Source organism: Hydra vulgaris, chromosome 08 (genome assembly GCF_038396675.1).
Source record: "Hydra vulgaris chromosome 08, alternate assembly HydraT2T_AEP".
NCBI lineage: Eukaryota > Metazoa > Cnidaria > Hydrozoa > Anthoathecata > Hydridae > Hydra > Hydra vulgaris.
Genome location: NC_088927.1, coordinates 4,049,230 through 4,073,541, shown reverse-complemented (window position 1 = coordinate 4,073,541; position 24,312 = coordinate 4,049,230). Strand labels below are relative to the sequence as shown.

At 28.2% G+C, this 24,312-nt stretch overlaps 1 protein-coding gene across 2 annotated transcripts in view; it reads left to right on the top strand.

The window, feature by feature from the left end:
* Nucleotides 1-7,228: 7,228 nt before the first annotated feature.
* LOC100208670 (eukaryotic elongation factor 2 kinase) overlaps nucleotides 7,229-24,312 on the top strand; it is a 75,243-nt gene continuing 58,159 nt past the window's right edge. The window contains exon 1 of one of the 2 annotated variants that reach the window (XM_065802303.1): nucleotides 7,229-7,365. The gene's annotated coding sequence lies outside the window, so the exon portion shown is untranslated. Of the gene's footprint in view, nucleotides 7,366-24,125; nucleotides 24,260-24,312 lie in introns of those variants that run through there. The other variant, XM_065802302.1, reaches the window with a different exon arrangement.

Here is a 24,312-nt window from a genome sequence, read left to right as displayed (position 1 = left end):
TTGTAAATCAACACCTACTGAAATGAGTCACATTGAAAACTACACAAACAAATTATTTAACACTGGTAAAGCATTTTTACTCTTTGGAATAAGTCCACTTCATTGCAGGATCCGTTTCATGGAATATCTGAAAGCCTGTTTAATATTCTTCCGATTGATATAAATATATGGAAGTTTACAGGTGCGGTTTGAGAAATAAAATAAAAGTTCGAAGTTATTGCTTTCTCACTAATTGTTTTTTAAAAAATGGCAACTTTGAGCATCTGCGGGGACGCGCCAAGTGGTCTAAAAAAATAATTCTTTCAGAACATGAAAGCATGATTAATTTGCAAAAATCTTGCATAATCAGAACTTTTTATATCGGATTTTTGCAAATCTTGAATTAATGCCACTTTTGATTATTTCAAAGCACTGTGTATTGTCTTTAGTAAAGTCTAAACCTTCAATGCTTAAGTGTGTCTTGTGGTTGTCAAGCAGTAGAAGACACGGCTTCTCTTTACTGCACCTTGTGTTCATTACTCATTACAGTCACTTGCGTTTGAATTTCCTGTACTTCCTGGTGAAGCTTCTCTAATAAAATGATCTTTTAAAAGAACCCAAGGAAAAATGAAAAATGGAGGAATACTATTGCTAGTAGCATTTATTGTACAAGCAAGTTTACCTATTTCCCCTCTTCCTGCAGAAGTAATGTCCCCGATCTAGTTTAAACCCCGTCTTGCAATAACTATTAGGTTTCTGAACTGTGGTAACTGCTTTTTTGTTCATATTCCATATGTCATTAGGAAAAAATGAATAACGTCCAAAGCATTGTCGTAGATTATCAAAGAATAGTTTCACATTTACTTTATTGAAACTAGAAGCTCTACTTAAACTGGTTGCTTCAGGCACCTGATGGAGATCTGTGGATGGCGCGTCATAAATGCAGTAAACCAATCTTTTTCATGCTTCTTTTTATTTCCAAGATTCAAGAACAGAAATACAATTTTTTTCAGCCAGTTAAAAAGCCAGCTTTTTAACTTCCTTAGGAGACAACCCAAAAAACATTTCAGAAGTTTGCAAAAGATATGTGACGAGTTCTTTTTCAATAATGTCTGGTAATATCTATCGATTTTTAATATACCCAACAATAATACTTTTAGATTTCTCTAGTACGTAACTCATGGGTATTTTCTTGTAATATCTCGCTAGAGTTTGATAATTTATGCCATAGTCTTTTGCTACCCCGCTGATAGATTTGGCATTCATTTTGCTACCCGCTGATAGATTTGGCATTCATTTTGACAACTTAAATAGCTCGAAGTATAGTATCTTTAGGAATGTTCCCATTATTTGATTTTCTACAAAATTGACGCGGCATTAGAAAAAACAAACATATTCATTATGTAAAATATTTCATTTTAAATTAAAAAGGTTCATGGGGTTGCTTGCCATAGTGTGACAACCATCCCCAAACAAAATATGACTAGCAACCCATTCATGAATAATAATAATAATAATAATAATAACAATAATAACAATAATAATAATAAGCTTGATTTTACTTAGATGCACGTGCTTTAGTAACCGTTTGTAAGTTGATTTAAAATCATGAATTGGTGAACTAAATTTATATATATAACGTTAGGAACCTTCTTTAGATTTCAATTTATAACACGATTTATTGCAATTTTTTATTCTTGTTTATGTCTTAATGTATAAAAATTTTAAGTTTTAAAAGATGTATAAAAGAAAAAGAAAAAGAAAAAAAAGAAAAGAAAAATAAGTTACACTCCCCCTGATTGTTTGATTTCAAGTCGATACGAGTGAGATCTAAAACAAGATACACGATGTGTTGTTGTCTAATCTGCCAAAAGGCTGAAGTATTTGCCCCACTATTTTCCCCACCAATGCTCTAATATAAAGTTTAGGAAAAGCTTTAATTCTTTAGCAGCAAAAGATGCCGAAGCAGCCAAAAAAATTGTCTCTCGAGCTATTTCTAATAAAGAATTATCTCTGGAAGGAACAATTCAATTTGGTAAAGGCCTCCACTTACAATTACTCCTTGTAAAAAATTATACTTAAATAAATTTTTCATATTGAGTACTTATAAATCTTACATACCGAAAAAAAGTCTTGACAATTAGGATATGAGACTAAATAGATATCAGAAAGTATATTTTCGACAAGTTTCTAATCTCTTTAAAAACGAACAATTTGAAAGTTTTAAAAAACAAAGTTTATCATAAACATAAAATTGTTTCAATTTTAGGTCAAAGTAGTGTCCAGCCACCATCAATCGTTCCAAAATTTACCACTCTAGCCCTTGTAAATGTACAACTAAATACGGGCCAGTCAAACAACGCAGTAAAGAAACTTATCATAACTGTAAGCCAAATATCATGCAGCAAGATGGTAGATCTAAATTTTTACATGAGTTTTCTAAGAGCATGTCAACACTTGAGTAATTTCTTGAGTGACTTAAAAATCACCGACGGACAAGGAGATTCTGGTACAGTTCTGGTTGCTTCTCAATGTAATGATTTATTAAATCTTGTAAATCATGTTGATCAATATCTGTATATATCAATTCATAATTTCTGGTGGTGATTTTTTTAAGTTAGGAACCAGTGGTGGCAAAGATTTTCTCAAATTTTGTCTGAGTATTGTTGATACTGCATTAAGGGGTAAAACCAGCTCACTGCCTCACCAACAACCTCTCCCTCAAAGGGCTGGAAAAGACACTGGAGTCAAAAGACTTGTTGCGGTATCTGATGATACGCCAGAAACTTACTTCAATGTAAAACAAATCTGATCACTGAGATTAATGCAAATTGAGTCAAACTAATTTTGGCCTGTGATATAAAAGTTGAAAATATAATTTGTGGTCTTCGAACCCATTCAAGTATGCACCCTTGCACAGTGTGCCCAGAGCATGAAAAAATTCATTTTTTGGACATTTTATTTTTCAACTTTAAATAGTAAATTTATGTTGTGTAGAAAATATGTAGGTCAGTAAAAAAATATTTTTTGAAATTCATACAACCATTCTGTTGTTTTAACATTTTGAAGCTAAAGAAAAAGTGAAGCTAATTATCTTAAAATTGTACCGATACTGTATTTTAACAACAACTTTGAAGTGCTGTACAATAAAAACTACTCCATGAATTTAAAAATTTTTTCTGCACTGATCTGAAAATGATATTAAATTTGTGAATTAATTAAATAAAAATAAAAACTGAAATTTTAATGTATAGTTTGTGTATGTTTGTTTGGACCTAAAAAAATTCTAAATTATGTGAAAATATATTTTTTGATTAAAAACAAAGTGAAGGGAAAAAAAGTTCGCATGAGGCCGCAAACAAGCTCAATTGTTTCATATAATATAAATTTTCTATTTTTATGTATAAAAATTCCACAGCACGGTTATCCCCGCAAATTAAGTAATTTAAATTCAAACTTAAATTGTTTGTGCGTGTTGATATTCGAGGTTGCGTGATTATGAATTCACCTTTTACAGACGATCCAAGAATACCTGATTAACATGTGTCAAAATGTTACAGATAAAAAAAGAAGAATTTGAAGTATTTTTACTAACTTTTAACATTGAATTAAGTTCATTAGAAATTATCTTGTTAGATTATATCTTAAATTGCGGGTTATCCCCGCAAATTAAGATATAATCTAACTTTAAAAGATAAAAAAAGAAAACATTAAAAAAATTTTGAAATAAATTGAAAGACATGTACAAAAATGTTTAAAGTTGAAACAAAATAAACTTGAAATAGAATTAGATAAAAAAAATGTGTAGTCGATTTGGAAGCTTGTGTTCGAATTGGAAACTTGAAGAAAGGAACTTGGGATAAAACTGTCTGGGAATCCACCTGCAGCAACATCATCATCATTATCATCCTTATTTGATATAATAGAGGAGGGAGCTACACAACCAAAAAGACTTCATCTCCCATGAACAGTGACATCAAAGATACTGTTGAGTCTTTAAGTTTAAAGTTTTAAGTCGGATGCTTGATGTATCCGAGTTTTTTCAAAAAAAAATTCAAAATCTACCCTCTTCATTTACATTTTGAACATGTAGAGGGTAAATTTAGACTTCATGGTTCTGGAAATCACAACTATTGCCATTAGTTTTCTGATCCTCAAACTAAAGACTTAAAGGGAACAAAGTATATTTGTTTCTTTTGGTATCCCTTAAAAATAATGATTCAAAATACCAAGTACTAATCCGATCCCATTAATTTTGGCATGCCTGTGACTCAAAGAAAAAGAAACTAGGAAGATTGAAAAGGATTATTTTAAATTAAACTCAGCCTATTCTTATGGAAAAGGGTTTAGAAATTCTTTTAAAAAAAAAGAATTATTCTAAAAGAATGTTATTATCACAACTCACTATAACGAGCATTTTTCCACTATAACAATTCCAGAAGTGATGCCAATGACCTAGTATGTATTTTACATGGGTTCACCATTGATAAAAACTTAAATCGGAAAAAGTTGTAGGGCAAGTCAGATATCATTGTAAATAAATACACATGACATTTACTTCAGACTTATAATAAGAACACATCCAATAAAAATAAAAAAGCCAGCAAAAAAAAGACTTTTGCAATGTAGAACATGAGGAAAACTTAGAATACCACAAAAGGGTGTAAAGTAGATGTGAACAATGTCTTTAGTGAGAAATAAATGATGATTCAAGAATGTTTTCTGTGATTATATAAAATCAATAAGACTTATGTCTATGTATATTAGTATTTAACATTAAACTACTTTGAACTCAAATATACTTGATTTGGAATATTATACAAAATCATTTTCCAAAAATTATATTACCCATATATTAATCATAACTAGAGTAAATTAGTAATTACCCACATAGTCGTACCTCATACCAGAATCATGTAAGTTAACCTCAAAGCAACTTAGCCAGCCAGTAACTTGTTGGTCACAGGGATAGCGGCGCTATTTATTATATATATTTTTTTCTTTTTGTTGTTGTTTACAAAAAAAAAAAAAAGCAAGGCTTCTGTAAGAAGATCATAATGATTTTATCATCAGAACCTTTTAGAAATTTTTTACATCAATACATAAACAAGACTAAAAAATTACAATGCATGGTGATATCAATTAAAAATATAAATCAAACCACAAATGTTATATTTAATTAAAAAAAGTCTGATCTTATCGAAAGAACTTATAAAAATGCAAATAACGAGTTATAACTAAAAAACGGTAATGACTTTGAAGTCAAAGTTATACAGCATACTTTTTATTAATTATGGTTGCAATCTTACCTAGTTTGTAGCATTTTCAGTTCTCTACAAAACTTGTTTTATTTTAATTTTAATTATTTTTTGTTAGAAAGAAAAACAAGAAACCCGTTGAGAAAGTTTGTATAGCTTCTATTTGAAAAATCGATCTAAAGGGAAAAGTAACAGTTGATCACTTTCTTGCTAATAAAATTTCAATTAACACCATCTATACCATTATTTGATGCACTGAAAATAATTATGGGGAACCTGAGAGTCCCTGGAAGTGGTAAGATTGCTAAAATTAAGACAAAAAGAAACATCGAAAGACTTAAAACAATGTTTGAACACAAAGACGGCATATTTATCAGCAAAACATTAAAAACAAAGTCTTTAATCAGGCCAAAAAAAAAGAAGAAGATTCCATGAAGAACTTATGGCCAAATAGAGACAACTTGAACGATGTGCGGTCGGGTGTATCGAAAATGTTATAAACATTGAGCTCGTAAATATTAGATATTTTCATCTCCATAAATAATGGTTTGAAATAAGTAAAACCATCCGCAAAATTAATCAATTGGATCGCATGCTTCTGACGGCGATAAAGGCATTTTAACTTATGTTAGAGCTATGTTAGCATAACTTATATAAGTGTGAATAAATGAGTAATAAAGTTGGGTTAAGGCTTTTTTGTTTAAATATGATCTGGATTTGTATAAGACTCTGTTACATTTAGATATTTTCGAGCAAATATAGTCAATATGCGGTTTCCATGTAATGTTTTCGTCAAAAACACGAGAACCAAAATTTAGTAACGAAATCTCTTTTTATTTCCACTTCATTATATGGGGTGAAGAGCGGCGGCAGACAATTTTTTTTAAAAATATATACATTTGTAAATTTGTACTTTATAGTTTATTTGAAAAATTTAGACAAAGTAAAAAATTTAGACAAAGACTCTCGGCGCCCCTCCCCTTTCCCCACTGTTGCCCTATTCCCTGGGTCAGAGTGCACACATTTGAAATTTCACTTCAAAATCAGATTCTTTGACCCAAAAATGATATATACTAAAATTTTTACAAGATTTCATAAATAATTAACGGAGTTATGAACTTTTTCCTAAAACCAACATTCTGGGCACATTGTGCCTTGCACATGGTGTGACGTCAAACCCAAAGGATTGCCAAACCTGAAAACTTGCAAACACTGGGTTGAATCAAATTTAGCCTCAGGTCTTTTTAGCAATCTGATGGGTTTTGTGCTAATTCAAAGCTGTTTAGCAATAGAAAGGCAATTATCAGCGGGTTTGACAATGTTCTGATTTTTAAAATGATCACACGGATGGAATTACATTTTCTCTCAAAAGTTGTTAATTATCTTTTCAAGATTCTTTAAACTGCTTGAATAAAAGCTGTAAAGTGGCTAGCTGCTCTCCAAATTCAACAGAGCATATATCATGGGGCCAAAAATGAATTTGTGCTGCAGCAACTTGCTGATACAAACATGGTCCAACATTGTTTGCATAATTGAAGCTTTCAAAATTTTTAATTTAGTTGTCAAGGCTTGCTTTGAACTCATTCAGCCGGATTTTGATAAAAAAGTTAAAAACTTTAAAAATTGTTACTCAATATCAACTGGAGCAACCGTACACCCAAAAGTCACACCCGCTTCTACCACTTCAAAATTTCATCAGTCACAAAAGATTCCACTTGGGGTCCTATATCGAACAAAGTTTCAAATCTGCTCATTAAGATTTTTATCAATATTGGTCAAGGTATAAGCAAAAAAATAATCATCCAGAGTACAAAGAAAGATTGTTACGCTGCAAAATTTTATCTGAACAGTAAGCATGTTTGAAGAAACTGCTTGCATAATTTGAGTTATTAAAGATAAGGCAGCCGAAATTCTTAGCTTACGATTTATAATGAACATTTTCACCATCTTAATCTTTAAATGTTTAAATTAGCTTAAAAATTATAAATCTTGATATTACATTAAAAAATAGTATTGTTGAGTATTTATAGTAATAGAGTATTTTGAGCTGTTTATTATAAATTTTTTTTGGAGAAAATCAAAGAACATGTATTAAAATGTAATCAATGCTATTTGATTCATATGCAAGGTAAAAAATAAGGTTTAAATAGTTAATTTTTCATTTAACTTTGAAAAGTAAATGTTTTTAAGAAGGTTTTAAGAGTCAGTAAAAAGTTTATTAACTGTGACGTATTTTTTTGTTTTGTTTTACCAACTGATAGTCCTTTGACTACCAGTTGGTAAACCAAGATTTACTCTTTATTTTAGCTTTTTTTGTGCATTTTTACAGTTTTTTTTTACAGTTGGAAATGTTAATTTATTGATGAAGTGCGTAAACCAACTCAAACCACGCTTTAAATAGCAAATAAACATTTTGGTCTAAAAAAATTAAAATTACATGTACCAATACAACAATTATTATAAAAGTTGTTATAATAATTCTTTACTAATAATTATCATAATTTTTAAATAATAATTTAACTTTAATAATAATTACTTAATAGAATGCTAATGTAACCATTATTTTGAAAATAGTGACTGAATATATAAATTTAAGCATTTAAATTAAATTTTTTTCCGCAGACAAAATTTGTTGATTTTAAAATTTGCATCACTGATGTGTATGCTATTTTTTCTTATAAGCGGTATTCTTGGGTCAGCTAAGTTGGCAATATCAGGATCCATGATAACCGCGTGATCATGCAGTTATTTAACAGAATAATTATATAATATAGATTCAATAATGAACAAAGCCGTCCCGAGGGGCCTGTAGGGGCTGTCTAACCCTCTAGGAAAATTTTATTCAAAAGTTAGTCGGCAAATTTGGACACTAAAGTCAGCATATTTGGATCTTTTGGTTGACACTAGGCAAACATTAGCCAACGAGGACTTTTTTTTTAATTACTTCAGGCCTTACTTGGCAAAATAAATGTTTTTGGTCGTAATTGAAAAGATCCCTTTTTTTACACCCCCTCCCCTTTCTTTAAAATCTCTTCGGGACTGCTCTTATAATGACTACCTCACACAAAAATATATTATTAATCTATCAAAAGCTTATGAAACTGTTAACCATGAAATAATCTCAAAAAAAACAAGACTTTAAAGAGTCATTTTTTATAAGAATTAAGCACCTTGAAATAGTTCAGTTATTGAATTTTCATGAAAATTTCAGACTTGAAAAATTTCAACTTGAAACTATTTCAAAAAAATAACCCTAAAAATTTGAGACCATAATTCAAAATGGTTTAAAGCAATGTCTTTTTAGATTGACATTACTATAATTTAACGTGAACTTGCTGAGAGCATTGACTTGAAATCGGGCTCAGACGTCCGTAAGATGTCTATACAATGCCTTATAGACATAACAAGTTCTCATGAAGTTTTTAATACGTCCAACAAACGTTTTGTACCGGCTGGAAATAAATTCTCGCAGAAAAAAATTTTTACAAACTGGCACGAAAGTGAATTTCAATGTTAATACTTATTTTCAGTAATATGTATAGGGTAAATATATTTTTAAATAACCAAACCATTGCAGTAATATTAAATGTTTCTTTCTTTTTTTTTTTTGACGATAATTGTTTACCAAAGTAAACTTAGCAAACTTAAACATTAGATTGTTTAGTGTCTTAGACGTACATAGTTATGATAGAAGGCGCATAAAAGCATCGATAAAATATTAGGAAAAACAACGCAATAAAGATAATAAAAAAAAAGACAAAAAAGCTGTTATAGAATATTTAGCGTTGATTTAGGCAAACAGAAAAGTTCAACCATAATATCATCTACTAAGCATCCGCAAAGACACCAAAAGATGTCTTAAATTGTAAATTATTTGTTTTTACTTGATTTTTGAAAATAATTTCTAGAAAATAAATTTTCTTTTTTATACTCAAACACAAACAACATGAACGATTGATAACTTTTTTATTTTTAAAAAAAATTGGACAAAATGAAGTAACACATAGACGAAATAAAGTGACATGAATAAAACGCTTTAATCTCCTTAAGAAAATACAAGAAAATACTTTATTTTTATTTAAAGTAAAGTAACGTTCTTATTCTTTATCTTGATACCTAAAGATCAAAATGTTCAACTACAAAGTAAAAATAAAAAAGTCATTGCAACTGTTTCTCTCTCATTCTTTCATTTGTTCATTTTTCTCTAACGTTTCTTTTTATTAAGCAGTTTTGTTATTCAAAAGTTATTGTACTTTTAATAGTGTTGTTAGCGTTGTTATTTTTTGTTATTAAGTTATCGTACTTTTAATGATGTTGTTTTAGTGTTGTTGTTCTTTTAATATTTTGTGTTAAATTTCAACATGTCTGACTTTTTAATGTTTTTCATTACTTTTATTACTTTTATTATTATCTTTTGTTGTTGTGATTATTAAAGTGATTACAGAAGTCCATACCCAGTGGGCACAATGACGTTGAAATAACGTTGAAACAACGTCGCAAACCGACGAAATGCAATGTTGAAACAACGTTGAAATTTGGTGGAATTGGAAACAAAATCCGACGTTGAAAACCACGATGTTGAAACAACGTCAATGAAAACGTTGTTTCAACGTTGTTATAACGTCTTATCGACTACATATCATTCATATTTCAACTTCGATAAAATGAAAATTAAAAGTTCAACGTTGAAATTACGTTGTTTTAACGTCTTATCGACAATATATCAACCATATATGGTTGATATATTGTTGATAAGACGCTAAAACAACGTTCAAACAACCTAATTTCAACGTTAAATTTTGGTCCTTTGATAAAAATTATACAGCCTATTGGATATAACTTATATCCAATAGGCTGCAGCCATGTTAAATTGTCATCGTTAACATGTTAAATTGTCTCGACTTGGATTGCGATAAAATAAGACAATAAAAAAGCAATATTTTGCCCTAAAAGTAGTGTATTTCATGTTCAAAAAATTATTTTAAGGGAGTTTATATAAGAAATAGATAGAATGTTAACATTTTATAAATACATTTTATATTAACATATTCGAACCGTCATTTACGCACCGACCGCCACCATTAGATCTGTCGGGTGCATATTTCAACAAACTCATGATATCTGTTCTGACTTCAGCAACTATAGCAGTCGCTTTACTAAGCATGACGCTCTCTATAAAAAAAGGTATTGCCTGAGTAATTTGCAACAAGTACAGCAGGAACTCGAAATTAAAGTAGCACCAAATCATCAAATTGTGTTTTTCAATAACTGATAACATTACTCATGACTTACCAACAACAACCTTACAAATGTTTGTGCCTTCAAATTTCTCTTTACCCCTGCCGCCAGCCATGTTGAACTTTGATTGTAAACCATTGGTCATCAACCTACAACAAAAATTTATTATTTTTATAAATACATTAAACTTTGATACAATATCAGGTTAGGTAGCCCAATGGCACCGCGTATACCGCGGAATTCCGAACGGTTTTAAAATTTCAAAAATTCAATGACTTTTTTTTCTGTAGAAATAGGTCAATTTCAATAAAAATAATACATATATATAATAGATCATCCAGGTCAAATTTGAAAAATCCGAAAAATTGTTTGCGGAAAAAGTCCGGAATATTTCCCCCCTCCCCCTTTATTTTCCCTCTTAATTTGCTTTCATCTGAGTTGCTTTTATTTTTAGTTTTAAATTTCATCCTGTAAGATAGAGTCTGAATTATATTCAGAGTCTACTATTGTAGTAGCCTCATAATTGCTGCTGCTACAGACATCTTCATTTAATGAAGCTGAGCAATCAATACCAATGTCACTACTAAGAAGCTCATTAACCAAAACATTATTCCGACTCCATCGCTTTAACCGGGTAGCCATTTCCCTAAACAACAGAAGGCACTTTTATAGTATGTATATATATATATATATATAAATATATATATATATATATATATATATATATATATATATATATATATATATATATATATATATATATATATATGTATATGTATATATATATGTATATATATATGTATGTATATATATATATATATATATATATATATATATATATATATATATATATATATATGTATATATATATATATATATATATATATATATATATATATATATATATATATATAAATATATATATACAAGTGGAAGTTTTTAGAATAAAATAGCTAAATTAAAATAACATAAAACACACTATTATATTATTATATTATTTATATTATATATATATATATATATATATATATATATATATATATATATATATATATATATATATATATATATAATATTATTATATATAACATATGATATATACATAAAATATAAGATATGTTAATAAAATCTCATATAGACTATAATAATCATAACACTATATTATAGTAATTTTATTATTGTTATTATTATTTTTATATTTTTTTTATATTTGGGAAGAGCGGAAGGAAAAAAGTGATTCTTACGCCAACACATACGTCACTTTTAATTTCTTTTGCCTTTCGTCCAACATTTGCGAGTTGTCAGAAAGTTAAAACCATTAATTTAATAACAAACTGATCGTTTTTTAAAAAAACCACAAAAACGCAAATTTAATTGACCAGAATGTTTTTAGAAACATTCTGAATGTTTTTAACAATATAAACAATGTTTTTTTTTTTGTTTTTTTTTAATAAAATGTTTTCATTTTTAATTTTTTTAATAAAATGTTTTTATTTTTATATTTTTACTGTAAATCATGCGCGGAGTGTTGCTACATCGACTATCTTATAGCCTGAATCGCAAGGGAGTGCTGCTACATCGACTGACAAATAGCCTGACCCGCAAGGGAGTGCTGCTACATCTACTATCTTTTAGCCTGACCCGCAAGGGAGTGTTGCTACATCGACTGAGGGTTTGGTTAGGGCAGGAAGTCTCTCAATTAATAAAAAAAAATAATTCCGGTCTTGCATTTTAATTTTTACTTTTTGTCAACAAAATATGGAAAAAACTTTCGGACAACATCTACGGGTTGTATATATATATATATAGATCTATAGTTTGTTGGCTTTGGGAAGAGCGGAAGGAAAAAAGTGATTCTTACGCCAACATATACGTCACTTTTAATTACTTTTAACTTTCGTCCAACATTTCCGTGTTGGACGAAAGTAAAAACCATTAATTTAATTACAAATTAATCGTTTTTTAAAAAAACCACAAAAACGCAAATTTAATTGACCAGAATGTTTTAAAAACATTGTGTATGTTTTTAACAATATAAACAATGTTTTTATTTTATTTTTTTTAATAAAATGTTTTTATTTTTATTTTTTTTAATAAAATGTTTTTATTTTTATTTTTTTTACTGAAAATCATGCGCGGAGTGTTGCTACATCGACTATCTTATAGCCTGACTCGCAAGGGAGTGCTGCTACATCGACTGACAAATAGCCTGACTCGCAAGGGAGTGCTGCTACATCGACTGACAAATAGCCTGACTCGCAAGGGAGTGCTGCTACATCGACTGACAAATAGCCTGACCCGCAAGGGAGTGCTGCTACATCGACTGAGGGTTTGGTTAGGGCAGGCAGTCTATCATTATTAAAAAAAAAAAATTCCGGTCTTGCATTTTAATTTTTACTTTTTGTCAACAAAATATCGAAAAAACTTTCGGACAACATCTAAGGGTTGTATATATATATATATATATATATATATATATATATATATATATATATATATATATATATATATATATATATATATATATATATATATATATATATATATATATATATATATATATATATATATATATATATATATATATATAACATTGATAATATATATTTTATATTTATATAATATAAATTAGTATAGTCAAATATACTAACATACATAGTAAAACAATTTAATCAATTTCTAAAAAACTACTTACTTAAACTTTAAAACAAATTCAAGCAAATTCTTTATGCAATACATACTGATGAAATAAAAAAAAAAGATCTATTTAATATTTATCACTAATGCATCGCAAATTAAGCAATGTGGTATCGTTAAATTGACAAACTCAAAACCTTATAAAATGGCGATAGATGGCCTAATCAATGACTCGTAAAGTCACGCATGCGTATTTGAGTTCTCAAAATGCAAAACGAACGGTGAAACTCATAATATAGACGTTGAATTAACGTTGATTCAACGTCGCGTTAAGTTGATCGTTTTCAACGAATTTTCAACGTTGATAGAATGTTGATTTTTGGTTATATGACGTCGCGACTAAAAATCAACCGTAAATCAACGTTGAAATTACGTCGTGTGTCCACTGGGTACGGTCTTCTATAATATATTATATAACTATTATATATTATATTATATATATTATATTATATATAACTATTCTACAATATGAGAAGAAAAAAAAGATTAAAAGTAAAAGTTGAGTACAATTTAAAAAAAAAAAAATTTTAATTACTGTCCTGAACAAAAAATTGTTCTTGATGAAATTGTTTCTGAGAGGCTTGAAATTTTAAGTGGCGTGCCACATGGTTCTGCTATTAGACCCTTGATTCTATATATTAATGATCTACCAGATAAGTTAGTCAATGTATGGAATTTATTTATTATAAGCAATTAATTTTTTTGAATCAACTTTTACTTTATATTGTAAGTTTTTTTACTTTTAAAAGTAAGTTATGTAAAAGAAGATTACATCAAAAAGTAATTTACTTTTACATGTAAAAATAAGTCACATGAAAAATCTGTTTACTTTTACATTTAAAAATTACTTTTGAAAATTACATTACATAATATAAAAGTTCCTCAAACTGTAATTTACATTTACTTATAAAAGTAACTAATTAAAAAAAATTATATTGAAAAATAACTTGCATATGAAAGTAAATTACATAAAAGTAATATGCTACCGAATGTAAATTAAATTTACAAATAAAATAGTACCTTTAATTAAGAATTTTTTATTTTAAGACTAATAACAAATCTTTATTAAAAATAAATTATATAAAATAAAATTTAAATTACATAAGCTTACATTTTATATAATTTGTAAAGTAAATTAGAAGTAACTTATATAAAGTAAGTAAAAAAATTTACTTATATTTTACAATAACTTTGACAGGATCTTGCACTAAAGTAATGCAAAAAAGTAAAACTTTAAGTCACTAACATTTAGTTTGCCGCAACATTTGATTTGCGCGGTTTCAGGTATTTCTTCCCTGTAAAGTTTGAAAATATCAACAATAGGTTTCTGCCCATGATTAAAACCCTCTCTAGTTCCGGTCCATGATAGTTTTAGCTATAATAACCATTCTCTGAATCAAACCGTCTCAAAAACACTCACTCTCTGGAAAATAATTGGCATAATTGTTAGTTCTTTTTTACAAGTTTTTTGCGTAAATGTATTTATTATTTAATAACTAATGAGAGAAATTTAAACCTGTTCTAAATTATAGGGGCTACAACACCATGCCCTGAAGATTAAGGAGCTCCAAACTTTTTAAGAGGACGCTCTATTTTTATAAAGATTTTTTGCCACTTTGATACGAAAAAGGTCCCGCTGCTCAAGAATATCCTTTGACTCTAAAAGCCTTGGTTTAAACAACTACGGTATTTTTATATGGGCATGAAAATTTTTTAACTTTTCACATAAATATCTTTATCTACATGTGGTATCAGTGGCCTACCTATTGCAAGGCCAGTATAAGCAAAACTTACGACCCCACAAACAACTGAACCTAGAGCCGCAAGGTTTAGGAGCCCTAAGATATATTTAAAGAGTTTTTGTTTTTTAGAAAAGTTATTGTTCCAGAGAAACAGAAAATGGGTAATTTGGCCGCGTATGTCTGCTGACCACAAATATTTTACTTTGCAACTGTGTAATATACGTATAACCCGAGCTGTAGCTAGGCAATGATTTATACGTAGATTAAGAAATAAAACTTGTGGTGATAGGAGCTTGGAAAAAAAATACCCTAAAACATTCATCATCCTTACCCCAAATGTGAGGGCAACAAATTAGTAACTTTTATTTTTTAGTTCTTACACTAAATTTAAGTCGACAGGTTTCAAAATTCAAAGGTTATGATTATATAAAGTTTAAACCCAAACCGAATAAGGTGGTTACTTCAACATTATCCTAAACATTCTAATGTGATATAAACAAGAACATTCTTAAGTTCAGCACTTAAGTATATTTTATTTAACAAAAGTATATTTATTAACCAAAATCATTGATTTTTCATAGTTATATTAATACTACATCTCAAAATTTACGCCAGTAAACATCATTATATTATTGCTTACCATAATGTCTTTAAATGAGTTTAATATGGTTTATAACAACACATTAAAAGACCTCATTTGTATGTAGCTATTAATAATACTATTAGTTAAAGATGCTGTTGATTAAGTAATTCTAATCGGTTTGGTGATAAAAGGAATCGCCGCAATTTCAAATTATAAGACCTTTTTACAGTTTTTAACGTGGTATAATACGACTCTATACTTGTATTTAAATCAATTAAAAATTAAATCTTGTATTTTGTTTAATTTATATTTTCATTGATAATATTTTTTTAAACCATTTTATTTGAATGTTAGAAAAATAAAATTATTTAAAATTTCTGTTTTTTATGCAATATTTCTTCTGTTTTAGTATGTTATTTTAGAAAAGGATTTCTTTTTTCTAAATGTAACATGCTAAAACAGGAGAATTTGGTATTTCAGCTACATATATATTAATTTTTTAGATATATTCCCAAAAAATACAAAACTATAATTATCATCTAAAATAAACTTATTAAACTCAAACTTCAGAGAAACACATGATCATCAATTTTTAATGACAAGTTTTTAATGACTTTATTATGTACGGATATTTAGGGGCTTGGCAATAAGACAATTTTTGTCTTCTTCTTGCCCCTGCCATTTGTATATTTTACAAAAGAAAAGAAATAAGTTGTAACGGCAAATTTAGAAAAATATAAAGTTTTAAAAATTAAAAATCAACCACTGCATTAAAGAATGTCTTTATGTAATAAAATCAGTGACGAAATTAAATTAAAAAAAAAAATTAATTTGATAATTATCAAATTAATAATAATAAAAATAAGAATGATTTAAACAATATTATAACATTGTTTGAAAAATGCAAATGTTCTTGTAGAGTCACTTATAAAAACTTAATTTTCTTCATTATTCTTCGACAAATTTTAAGTCCGCGTCATTTTTTTTTTTTTTAAATTTTATTTAGGTGCCCCAAAAAGTCCTTACGGTTTTATCACAGAGCACCGCAAATGAGCAATAAATTGGAAGTTCCCACTTCCTTCCTAACCGATGCCGAAAAACTTGCCCAGAGGTGGGGTATGAACAACGGATCCTTTGTTTCTGAGGCAAGTGTGCTTCCACTGCGCCACGGCTGCTCATTTAATTACTCATTCACGAAAAAAGAGTTAAATTAAATTTCGTTCCGATCTCTTAAATGAGGAACAGAATTTGATTGTATGGCGAACTTATAACTTAATTAAAGATAATATTTTAAATCCCCTAAATAATTGGGGAGGTTGCTCAAAATTTATATGGTCATAATTTTTGAACACTAAGCGATTATTGCATGACATTAGAAACTTAGTAATGAACTTAAATTTAGTTTAAAATGTTAAAAAAATGTTTATATAAATGTTATAAACTCTCACACTAATGGCATGAAAGGAAAGTTAACATTTTAGGGTTTAATGTTAACAGACTCCAATTATCGCGATACTTTTGAAAAGCTTTACATAAACATGAATATATAAATGTTTGGAGTTTGCTCCATGTCGTTACATAGAGTTAAGTTCTCAAACCAAAAAGAAAAAGCTTGCTACAGGCCTAATTTTAAATATGTGATTGGAATTTGGTCGTTTAAGTATTGTGATTTGCACTTTTGTTAACTTTTTTACTTTAAATCTTTAAAAGTTTAAAGTAAAAAAAGTTATAAAAATTTACTGAAAAAAAAAACGTGATGTTATTTCAACTGTAGATAAAAAACATCAAGACACTTTTCTTTACAATCGACCATATAATTTTAAATTTGAAAGTGTGCTCTTTTGAACCATCCTACTAATTTAATTATATTAAATAAATTAAAATGAGAGGTTGTCATGGTTATGAAAAGTTATATATTTTCTTTAAGTTAATATCTTTTTCTTTTACTTTTTTAACTTTAATTTTTTTTATTAATCTTGATCTTATTTACATCAGTTATTAAAAAAAAAAATTTATTAAAAGACTTTCTGGTTTATTGCTCTTGCTTTGGAAATGGCTCTGCATTTTGAAATTTTAATACAAGTTTTGTATTTTGGCTTCTTTTATTGAGCGTGGTTGTTGATTAAAACCATAATAAGCAAAAAGAAAGTTATTTCTGGATATAACTAACTAGAGTAATTGTTAGATAATAGAATAATAAAGGAAGAACTGTTGTTTGGAATAGACTAATTGAAATTAGTATTGAATAGCTATTACTAAATAAACAAAAAAAAAATTAATTTTCATTTCTGTTAGAGTAGTTGTTACGACCAGGGCTTACAAGAGCCGTTCTAAACGGGGGGCGAAGGAATAATACCCACCCCTAAGCTGTTATATAGGCATATGAGTTAGCACTTTTGTACATTTCAGTTGGCAAGTTTTGAAGTATAGTTGGCTCCTTTACGTTAAATTGTTATTAGGGCCACTAACCTATTTCCTCCCGACAAAAAAATTAATACTAAAACAAATAAATCATAAAAATACCTTTTCAAAGCTTTTTTTTGCAAAAAATCTTTCTTTCTAAAAAGTTATAAACCCAAACTTTAAAGAAAAACAAAATATTAGAGAAAAAAAAATAGGGGAAAAAATATTGCAATATTATCAAGAAATATTAAATTAATGTATAAAGCAAAACCATTCTTATACATTAAGTCTTTAAAAAATTTATATTTTTCTTTTATACATAGTTATTTAACTTACGGAAATATTGTATGGGCAATTTTTGTTTTGAATAAAAAATTTATTCAAAACAAAAACATGCTTACAGAACTGTATTTGGAGCAACAAGAAATGTGCCTTGCAAGCACTTTTAAGTAAGCTTGGATCATTAAACGAGTACAAAATTAATATATATTTAGTCTTACAATTCATGTATAAAATAAAACACGAACTATCTTCAACAATATTTAATCAATATTTTAGTAAAAAAAGCCATAAATAACCCCATCAGATTTTCCGAAAACAATTTTGTAACTCCAAAATTTAATCTAAAGTTGTGTTATTATTTTATTCAGTATCTTTTTTATGCTTTAGTTAGTTAAGTTTTAAACAAATTGTTCATAATAAAAAACAAACACTTCCGCAATTCAAAGCTATTTCAAAATACCATTTTGTAAATATGGATTTTAATATTCTAAATATTGCCAGCCTTTTTTAGAAGTTATCAAAATAAATTTATAATGATACATTAACTTAAACAACTTTAATATGTTAACTATCAAAAAACTAAAATTAAGAAGAAAATCAACTATTATTATTAAGAATATCAATGTCTTTATCACACTTCTTTAAAAATGTTTACTTTTGAATATTTAGTCTTTAAGTTTAAAAAGTTTTATTTTTTGTTTCATTTAATCGAAACATGCAGTATCTTTTTGTAAATTATCTTACGTTTATTTTATTTTTGACACTTTTATATATTTTATGTTGTTGCTGATGGAATTTTATTAATTTTATTATAAAAATGACAATACGAGGCAATATGTATATATATATGTATGTGTGGATGTGTCATGTGCGTCTGTGTGTATGTATATACACATATATATTTATACATTTTATATCTTTCTAAACTAAGTTTACTTTTACTTTTTCAGTACTTTTTTGTTTCTTAACTTTTTACACTTGACGTTTTGTAAAGATTTTTTAATATTTTACAGTCTTGTAAAATACGATTGTAATGGGGCTCGGTGATAAGGCTAAATGATGCCTTCTTCTTGCTCCAGCCATTTCCTATTGTTACATTTGTACGTTGTATATATTCTTAACGGCGTAAATAAATGAAACTACTACTACTAAGGGTACGCCCCCCCCCTCCTTGCCCAGTAAACAAATTTAACATGAATGTTCATCGGGACTACACAAATGCTGTCAAGATTAAGTAAAATCAAAGTAAAGTCTGAAAGATAAAGTAAAATCAAAAAAAGAAGAGATTTAAAAATGTGGAGTTCTCCAGTTGGCTTTGAAAACAATTTTAAGATGTACTTTTATTAAATTTACACATATGGTGGAAGTTTCAGAGCTCTAGCTCGTCTGGAAGGTAGTGAAAAATCAATCGCAAGATTCCGGGACAACTGATAGCCGACAAATATCGTGTGAAGGCAAACAAACGTTTGAAAAAAATTAAAAGTTTATTCTAAGGCAATATTTTAATTGAATAAGATTTTATTTTTCTAATCAACCTTGTCCTGGTTGGACACCAATGCAACAAAAAGAAGGTTATTAGGGTGCCCACAACCTATAGTAGGGGATTGAACAACTTTCTTTACTATCTTTTTTCAAATAGATTATATATGATAAAACGCAATAAAAGATTACATCTGATAAACACTTCTTTAATCATTTAAATTATATCAGATAGTTTAAATGACTTATAATTTTTTGAAAACTGTTTTAGCGGTCAATGTCCTTGCGGATACCAAAAATGTTATATTGCGTCATATTACCATAACAAATGGCAGGGAGCCCGTCTCTACACTACTGGTATACCCGCATGTTGATTATATTTGCCCCTAATTATAATAGAACTACCCTTTATGATATAGGTGAAAAAAAATATTTTCCCGATGCCCCACCACAAACACTGCCCGCATACATCAGAGTATTACCTGAAGTACTACCCAGAAGTGTCCTCAAACAGGCAACGGATTTGAATACGCTACCTATATCAAAATTTATGTTAAATCAACATGTAATGGCTACTCTTTGAGAAAGTAAATAATATAACTTACATTTTACTTACTTACAAAGTAAAGTATAAAATTTCAAACAAACAAATTATTTTTAGTTGTAATTAAAATAAGAATTTTTTTCAAATTACTTTTATGTAAGCTTTTTTTGCTAATTAATTACTTTTACACGTAAAAGTAATTTGTTGTTATGATGTAGTTTTATTTTACTTTGTAGATTAAGTGTTATGTTTTTTAAATATTATATTTACGGAAGTTTACTTCATAAATAACTTTTTTTACATATAAAAAGTAAATTACATTTCGATGTAAATTTTTTACATAATTATAACCAAAATTACTTTTCAAAGTAATCTACTTTACACGACTCACCATGAAAAGTAAGTTAGATTTACAAGTAAAAGTAAAAATGCATATAACTTTTACTTGTAAAAGTAAATTACTTTTTCAAGTAACATTTACTCAAAAAAACTTAACTTAAGTAATTAAGTTTAACACGTTATATAATTTATGTAAAAAAACGAATTACTTTTAAATGTAAGTGAATTATTTATTTTTATATGAGTTATGCAAAGTAATTTACGCTTAAAAGTAACTCACGTTTTTACATTAAAATGAGTAAAAGTGCCATCCCTACTGAAAATACCAAGATTCTATCCAAAGAAATCTCAGGGGAAGGTACCTCAAGTACAGAAAGATTTAAACGCAGCATTTAAATGGACAGAAGACTCGCTTTTAAGATTTAATGTCCAAAAATGTGGAATAATGCATTAAGGAAAAAGCAATAAAAAGAATCCTCTGATGTTAATGGTACAAAGTTACCCAAATCAAAAAGTACGAATGCTTCAGGAGTTATTTTTTTAAGAAAAATCTCAAGTGGAAGGATCAAGTGACTCCCACAACAAGTAATGCAAGTATGTTGGGTCGTGTGAAGAAAGATTTTGCTATATTGGATTGCCAAATGCTAAATTCACTTTATATAACTTTTATCCGTTCTCTTCTGGAGTTTTTAGTACCAGTTTGGTCCTCATACTTAAAAAGTGACTGTAAATTTATTGAAAGAGTGCAGCAGTGAGCCACCAAATTGGTTAAATCAATTTGGTGGTTAAATATTAAAGAGCGTTTAAAAGTTCTTGAATTACCAGCTCCGACTAAACGGATAGAAAAAGGAAGGAGGGAGAGGTATGATCAACCTTATTAAAATCACGAGCAGGATAAATAAAACAAAAAACAACATAAACTTTGTTAAAAATCAAGTTAGAGGTCACTGTTTAAAATATTACATAGAAACAACGAAAAAACTATATAAACATAATTTTTTTTTACAACAGATTTGCAAAACTATGAAACTTATTGCCTTCGGAACTTGAGGTGTTGTCCTCAATTAACTCCTTTAAAGCAAGATTCAATTGTTGACCAAACAACGATCAATCACTTAGGCTGTCACAGAATTTTTAAAGGCATACTCACTGGCTTACCCAACCAGTTACAGCAAAACTTACTAACTATTATCTGAAAAGCCGTGGTTAAGCTGTCGCAACTAAATATTATATACATGGTCAGAAATAAAGTGCGATCGCACCCGCTTCCCGACCAAGCTTGTTCTTAGAGCAGTTCTTTTAACATGTATATCGTTTAGAAATCTCATATAATTTGAGTTAACGATTTATTGAAATTCTCTGTTTAACAACTAAACATTTTTCAAGAAAGTTATTAGAGGAAAGCTTAATGTGCTTTTTAAATAAAGGAATGTGCTTAACTTAAGTGAATGAATGTACTTCTTAAATGTTTGTAGACATTTAAAAAGCATAACATTACTTTTAAGAAAAATAAATCTTATAATAAAGTTAAAATTTTCATTTATACTTTAAAGATCCTGTACAACTTCTTTATTCGACAACTTGTTGAAGGAGGACAAGCCTTTAGTATTTTCAATTGAACTTCTGTCCAAAAGTATAGCAGTGTTTTTTTTTTTAAACTACAAACCCTTTTATCACTGGTTTCATTAAACTTAAATTTTTAATTGGTAAAGCTTTTTTGAAGAAACTTTTTGTTTGAATCCATGGTAATTTTTTTTAAACAATATCTTAAAAAAACTGAAGTATACAGTAACAAACAAGCTTGACAAGTATTTAAAGAAGTATTAAAGCTGCCAAACAAGCTTGACAAGTATTAAAGCTGCCAAACAAGCTTGACAAGTATTAAAGCTGCCAAACAAGCTTGACAAGTATTAAAGAAGTGTAAAAAGCTGCCAAACAAGCTTGACAAGTATTGAAGCTGCCAAACAAGCCTGACAAGTATTAAAGCTGCCAAACAAGCTTGACAAGTATTAAAGCTGCCTTGCGCTCAATGAACGCGCATAAAACGAGTCGATAAACAAGAAGCAATAGCTGAACAATTTATAGAGATGGTTTTATTGCATTTTATAGTATAATTTCATTATAAAATGCGTAGCAACGGAATAAACATAGCGTTGCTATGAATAAAAATTGATACTCAATCATTTTAATCAAACATTAGATGTAAATATCAAAGTTTTTTTTTTGAAATCCCAAAAAAAATTTGGTATCTACTACAATTTTATTGACATAAAAAGAAAATTTAAAAAAAATTTTTTTTTTAATTTTATTTACCATACTACCACCATTAAAAATGTGAAAAAAGTTGCAAAACTTTTTGGCAATTAAAGTTAATTTGATTTTGCAAAACGCGACAATTCAAAAATGAGATTGACACTAGTTGTTGACTTTATTAAAAGACTAGCTTAAACAGAAGCTTAATCGAATTTAAAGTTTGCAATAAATAGTACTTAATAATAATAAAATTTAAATTCGAAATTCAAATCTGCATACGCATGAAATGATTTGTATGCGAATTATGATTTTATGATTAAGATTTTTTAAAACCAAACCAAGTTGGTCGTTAAAGCTGCATATCAAGCAAATGACTTTCTTTCAATAATATGTCATATGTTTTTTTTTATACTACTTTATTATAAAAAACATCATAGGTTGAAATTTGGGTTGTAAAAGATAGACAAGTCTTTTTAATTCATTGCAATATTTTCATAAAAGAAATCATCGTTGTTATGGTTTAAATTCCACAACGAATTAAAAAAAAAAAAAGATTGTTAAGATTAGCTTAATTAAGCAACTTTTTCATTCAACTGAAGAGTTTGCAGATACCTAAGGCATGAGAGCTGTCTATTTAATAATATCTTTTGATGAGAAGGAATCCTGTAATATCTTATATTAGTTTCAAAAAATCAATATCCTTAAAGTTTTTTTTTTGTAAATAACAGTTTATCTTTTACACATTAAATAATCATTTTGGCTTTTTTTGATTAGTTTTTGTGCGCGTTTCGGATGCGGAATTTAAAACTTTATTTTAAATTAGCTTTTGTGCGCGTAAAAGACTGTAATACGCAAATGGATGTGTAGTTTGCGCCTAAGGTCTGTGGTGCTCTGTGATAAGTCCTTGCGGTCTTATCACAGAGCACCGCGGAAGAGCATTTAACTAGGAAATTCACGCCTTCTTCTTTACCAAACTCGCTTAATGGGGGACCTGGGATCTCTTGGTTTTGAAAGTTTGTTAACCTAACTCGTTTCCTAGAAACAAGTTTTAATAAAAAAGTCCGACATTGTTATGATACTTTATCTGGCAATAAAAAGTTTGCAATTTGAGCAAATAATTAAAAATGGTTTGAATAAAGTTTTGTTTTTGTTTATTTTAGTTTATTTAACAGTTTTAGGTAAAAGTTAATAAGTTAAAATTAGTTAACAAATAAATTATTATCATATAATATATATTTTTTACTTTTATAGCATAGTCATTCCCCCTTCAAAAAAGTTGTTCGGTACCGTAAACTTTTTAGTTTAAGAGTTTAAAAATTTATTTAACCAATAATATTATTATATTAAAAATATTAAAAAATAAGTGGTTGTAAACAACCTCGCAACATGTGGAACACGTAATTATGTGTTTAACGTAATTTAAAAACGCAACCTCAAATGACATGAAAGTAAACAAAATTAGGTACTTTCTTATCTATCTATTTTTTTTTATTGCTTTGAGTAATAAAAGCACTA